This window comes from Henckelia pumila, chromosome 2 (assembly GCF_033568475.1).
Source record: "Henckelia pumila isolate YLH828 chromosome 2, ASM3356847v2, whole genome shotgun sequence".
In the NCBI taxonomy this organism is placed as follows: Eukaryota; Viridiplantae; Streptophyta; class Magnoliopsida; order Lamiales; family Gesneriaceae; genus Henckelia; species Henckelia pumila.
In genome coordinates, this window is record NC_133121.1 from 35,782,908 (window position 1) to 35,789,768 (window position 6,861).

Here is a 6,861-nt window from a genome sequence, read left to right on the forward strand (position 1 = left end):
CACACTCGCAAGTATGTGGTGAATCCTTGACAACAAAGAATCGAATCCTATATGTGTCATAACTGTACCCAATCCCGACACCTGATGACCCCAATAGAGTCGGTAAACGAGTCAAAGTACAGTACTAGCATATAGAGTCTCAATGATGTTTCAAGTAGTAAGGACTAATGGTGTACAACCAAAACCGCGGACTTTATCCACTCGATAAGTGATAACCACTTGGAAAGTTCGAATAGGGTAGTTCGATCATTCATCATATGAATATCCATTTGCATGCTTCGAACATCTCTATGTTCCCTACCAATGAAACGTGGTACTCTGCATCGCAAATGCTAGTCTCAAACTCGATCGATCCTTATCCTTATTTTCGGACGGCTCAATCGACTAGGAACTTTTTAGAATATAGAGTGACTATAAGATGTGTTTCATGATAGTCATCCCCATGTACTACCACATCTTACATACACTATAGTATATTCAAGGTCTTTATCAAAACATCTTATAGTATGTCACAACATAATAATATGATAAAAGATAAAGTAAACGCCATTATAAAAGTGTAAATTATATTAAACAAAAGATTATTTATACATAGAGTCATCAAAGCCCTTAGCCACAAGTTGGCTCACCGGGCACCCACTCTTTCAATCTTGTACGGAATAAAACACGCAGACTTCGTCAATCGGTCAATCACTACCCAAATGGCATCGCATCCTCGAATGGATCGTGGTAGCTTCGTGACGAAATCCATGGAAATGTGATCCCACTTCCATTTAGGAACAGATAGACTGTGCAACAGACCTCCTGGTCGCTTCCATTCTGCTTTCACCTGTTGACAATTCAAACACCGAGAAACAAACCTCGCTACGTCGCTCTTCATTCTCTTCCACCAGAACTGGTTCTTCAGATCGTTGTACATCTTACGACCTCCAGGATGAATACTAAACCGACTGCAATGAGCCTCTCGGAGAATACGCTGTCTAAACTCCGAAATATCAGGCACAACAATACGGTTATTCACGAACAAAACATCGTCTCTAACCTGGAATTCAGACTGATGACCCGATCTGACTTTCTCTACTGAAATATGGATGCTCGGCTCAGACTTCTGTGCTTCTGTGATTGCAACAAACAACTCTGGCTCGGCTTGAATAGCAAACACTCTGATAGTCTCCCTATCTGTTTCAAACTCTAAACCAGAAGTGCAACAATCATCGATCAACTGAGAAACACCGATAGTATAAAGAGATAAAGAACAAAGCTTTCGGCTCAAGGCATCTGCAACTGCATTAGACTTCCCCGGATAGTACTTGATTTCACAGTCGAAATCCTTCAACAGATCTAACCATCTTCTCTGTCTCATATTTAGCTCTGCCTGTGAAAACAAGTACTTAAGGCTCTTATGGTCAGAAAAGATCTCGAAAGACTCACCATAAAGATAGTGACGCCAGATCTTCAGAGCAAAGACGATCGCAGCTAGTTCAAGATCATGGACCGGATAACGAGTCTCGTGTAGTTTCAGCTGCCTCGATGCATACGCTATCACATGCTTATGCTGCATAAGAACACAACCCAAGCCTCGGTTAGAAGCATCACAATAGACTGTGAAACCTCCAGTACCCTTCGGAATAGAAAGAATTGGAGCACTGGTCAGTATTCTCTTCAGATCAACAAAGCTAGCCTCACAATCTGGAGTCCAAACAAAAGGCGCATTCTTCTGAGTCAGCTGGGTAATAGGCTTGGCAATAGACGAGAAACCCTCGATGAAACGACGATAATAACCAGCTAAACCCATGAAGCTTCGGATCTCCGGCACTGAAGTAGGTCTAGGCCAATTCATAACCGCTTCAATCTTGCTGGGATCGACAGAAATCCCATCTTCAGAAATAATATGACCGAGAAAGACAACTCGATCTAACCAGAATTCACACTTAGACAGCTTGGCAAACAACTGCTCAACTCGCAAAATCTGCAGTACGGTCCTCAAGTGCTCTGCATGGTCAGTACGGTTCTTCGAGTACATAAGAATATCATCGATAAAGATAATGACAAACTCATCTAAATAACGCTGAAAGATACGGTTCATCAAACCCATAAAAACCGCTGGGGCGTTAGTCAAACCGAACGGCATGACTATAAACTCAAAGTGACCATACCTCGTCCTGAATGCGGTCTTAGGAACGTCTTCCTCTCGCACTCTCAACTGGTGATAACCTGACCTCAGATCAATCTTAGAGTAGACAGAAGAACCCTGCAGCTGATCAAACAAGTCATCTATTCGGGGTAAAGGATACCTGTTCTTAACTGTAGCCTGATTCAATTGACGGTAGTCGATACAGAGTCGCATAGAACCATCCTTCTTCCGAACGAATAGAACAGGAGCACCCCAAGGCGATACACTAGGTCCGATGTATCTCTTGGCAATCAAATCCTCAAGTTGCTCCTTCAACTCTCTCAATTCAACAAGTGCCATACGATAAGGAGCTTTTGAAATAGGTTGAGTACCTGGCACTAAGTCAATGCTGAATTCGATTTCTCGAATAGGTGGCAAACCAGGAACATCTTCCGTGAACACATCCGCAAATTCTCTAACCACCGGTAAATCTACCAAAGTTGGGCTAGATTTCAGTACATCAACTGCATACACCAAAAATCCTTCTGCACCTTTCTGTAGCAAACGAGTCATAGATAACACTGAAATCAAAGGAATTCTAGATCGAGAACCCTTACCAAAAATTTCCACTCGTCTGCCATTTCCGGTCTGAACCTGACAACTTTCTGGAAACAATCGACTGTCGCCCTGTACTGGGTTAAAGCATCTATCCCGACAATACAATCAAAATCTGACAGTCCCAGTACAATACAGTCGAATTCTAACAAATTTCCTTCAAAACACAGTTCACAGTTCCTGACTAATCTGACAGAAACAATTCCTCGACCCAAAGGTGAAGTAACAGTTACTACTGTAGGCAACAATTCAGTTGGCAAAGCATGCAATAATACGAATTTCTCAGAGATAAAAGAATGGGAAGCACCTGTATCTATCAAGACATGAGCAGAATAACCGAAAATCGAACAGTTACCTGCTATAACATCGTCAGGTGCTGCTTGAGCCTGATCCTCTTTCAGAGCAAAGACTCGTGCTTGCTGTCTCGGAGGCTGATTTGCACTGGTACTACCTCCCTGTCTGTTCTGCTGCTGAGGCTGGAAAGAGTGCACTGCAGAAGACTACCTCTCAGGCTGAGCTGCAGGTCTAGATGAACACCCACTCTGAGCTCTATCTCTGTTACGCTGAGGGCACACCTTAGAGAAGTGTCCCGGTTGCTGACATGTGTTACAATTGCCGAAGACCCCCACACACTGATCCGGTGAGTGTCTTCCTCCACACTTGCTGCAGTACAAGGATGATGACCCAGAACTCGGTCCTGAACCGAATTGCTTCGAACCACTGGAACTGGACGAACTGTTCCCCTGCCTCTTGAACTGTTTACCTCTTGCCTTGTACTGATCCTTTCTGTTTCCCCCACTGTTTCCACCTTCATACCTTTGCTGCTGGTTCTGATGTTGCGGTGGCTGATTCTGATACTGAGATGGTTGGTTTTGATACTGCCTCTGCTGTTGAGGTGCTACCTGATTACCTCTTTGCCTCCACAAGCCTGCTTCTGCTCCCTTTGCAAGATTCATGGCGTCCGCAAAGTTGTCTGGCCTAGCAGTGTTCACCAAAGTGAAGATGTCAGGATTCAAGCCATTTATGAAGTGATCTGCCTTAGCTTCTTCATCTCCAGCAATTAGTGGTGCAAAACGCAACAGACTATCAAACTTGGCAACATACTCTTCGATGTTCAGATTCCCTTGTCTCAAATTGGAGAATTCTGCTCCCTTGTCCTTACGGTACGAGATAGGGAAAAACCGCTTATAAAATTCAGATTTAAAAAGAGTCCAAGTAACTTCCGTACCTCTATTCTCTATTGCTTTCTTTGTCATGATCCACCAGCTCTTAGCAACCCCACGTAGCTGATGAATGACTAACCTGATTCTGCGGTCATCTGTGTAATCAATGGAATCGAATAGCTGATCAATATCATCCAACCAACTTTCACATTCAACTGGATTTTCTGAACCTAACAACAACGGCGGATTGCAAGACTGAAACCTCTTCAGCAAGGTTTCCATAGGCGTTGCTGAAGCATCCAACTGATCAACTTCAGTGCTAGCTTGCTCAGTTGCAGGGATAACTGGCGGTGTGTTTCTGTTTATCACTCGACGAGGACCCATCTGATAATCAAAGGTTAGGACACGAGATATCTTAATCGCTAAAATCAGTGCCCTTACAACCGCTTGGAATACCGGATACCAGTCGATAACAGAAACAGATATATCTCAAGTAGATCATGCTTTATTAATTTAAATCACACAACCATGTAATTCAAATAATGCTCAAACAATAAAGCATGCTCGCATGGAATTAAGTACACAATAAAATAATTCAAACACATGCGAGGAGCCAATACATGCAGACTCGATCTACCCGCTCACTCTAGTTCGACCAAGAATCTTAACTCTCTGATACCACTTAATGTGAGACCTCGGTTCTAAACGACAATTAAAGGAGTAATTCAATAAGTAAGCAATTAAAAGCCAAGAGCATTTATTTTTATTTTTAAAAGGGGACGCGCGGGTGCGCATGGCGTCCTGCCCAAGCCCTCGCGCGGGCGCGCCACCCTAGGAGCGGGCGCGCATGGCCTGTTGAATTGGCTCAAAACAAGCCTCCAAAAGTGCAATAACATAACCAAAAGAACTCTAACATGATCCAACAAATATATATCCAACAACGTAGCATTTAAATACATAAAAGTGAAGAACACGCATCGATGCTAGCTATTACAAGCCGAATACAGAATACAAGAGTTCTAACCAAAATCAAGACCACTTCCAATCCAAGTTCAAGTTCTTAACATGCTTCAAAACATAAGCTAGATTGTCATGCTAACAAGACTTCTAAACCGAGTCTCACTTCTACATCATTCCCTCAAAGCTAACCATGCCTCTTCTGACTTGATACTGCCCCACCTGTTGCCAAGTACACATACAAAAACAAAGCAACAGCCGGATAACCGGTGAGAATGATAATCCCAGTAAAAGCAACATACAAGTAATACAACAACAAACATGCTTTCAAAACAACAACGAGATCAATAACAACGTAATGAAATGCATGTCTTTAAACCGGGATATCAAATCTGATAAACGAGGGATTGCTGCTGTGCTTTTGGGATCCCGAGGGTGAGATTACGTAACGACTCACCGACTCACCCAATAGAGGTGGTGCCACGTATCCCACTCCTCTAGACTTTGAGCAACTATAATGAGTATGCTAGCACTAGGCGAAACGACTACGACCTAGGCCACTCAATCATAGTTCCCAAACGTCTAAACAAAAAGGGCGGTTCTGCCCGCTGAAAACAATATTGGCTCAAGATGAATGCATAACAGAAACATAAAACATAGCCATATAACAAAAGCTCAATCAAAACAACAGAACATAAGTTCCTCATGCTAGAACGAGTGTAGATGCAAGTATGTGCTTTTAAGGGAAACTCGAGAACCAACTATCCCGAGTATGCTATCCCGCTATCGATGACTGCTTTTACCTTTCAATGTCGTAGATCCAACTCCGGACAAGCTACAACAAAAGATTGTATCAACAACTATACAACCTAAACAATAAACAACGGTTCAAGGAAATCTCTTTACCGATCTTCGTCCAACTCTTGACGAACAATGCTGCTAACACGGGCTTGACAAACTCCAAACGAATCTGTTCTGATACAAATCAAAGATCAATTACCATGATTGACTTACAAGCCAAGTTCAACAACTCAATCACGGTTCGAAATCCCCAAAACTCAAACCGACGGCCTAACGGCTATAAACTGAACAAACCGACAACGCAGACAGCAGTTCAATAGCGATATCAACTCAATTCAATGCTAATACAACAACAACAAGACAAACCCAACAAATCTCAAAATCATGATTTTCGAAAATAGCTTCCAAAAATCATAACAATTCCGAACGTCGCTCTAATTCAAAACCGACAGATAATAAACGATCAGAACTCCGCCAAGAACAACATACTAGAATCTAGATCGATTCTAACAACCTTCGAAAAACAAAACATATCTGATCGGAGAAATACTTACGGTATAACGGAGCTCTCACTGCAGTGATCACTAATCTGCCTTCAGAAATAATTTCTAACAGCCGGATCGAGCTCGGGAGGAAATCTGGAAGCTTGGAAAATCTTGAAGGCGTCTTCAATGGAGGAGCTCGATTTAGGGAAGAGGATGAAATGATTTCCAAGTCAAACAAATGTGTAGATAATATATAAAAATCAATATTTGCGTTTTAGTCCCTGAAATTTCCAAAATTTGCAAAAAGGACCCTGATCAAAATCAAACCGGCTCGAGAACTCTGAAATCTCTAATTAACTCAAATAAACTCATTTAAGATAAAAACAGGGCGTTACAAGAAGGATGGATCAATGTGACTCTGTATCGACTACCGTTAATTGAATAAAGCAACGGTAAAGAATAAATATCCACTGCCTAGAATAGATGATTTATTTGATCAGCTGCAGGGTTTATCAGTTTATTCCAAGATCGATTTGAGATCAGGATATCATCAGTTGAGAGTTCGAGATAAAGATATACCTAAGACTGCCTTCATAACAAGGTATGGCTATTATGAGTTTATTGTCATGCCATTTGGACTGACCAACGCTCCAACAGTATTTATGGGACTTATGAATAGGATATTTCAGAAGTATGCAGATGACTTTGTCATTATCTTTATTGAAGA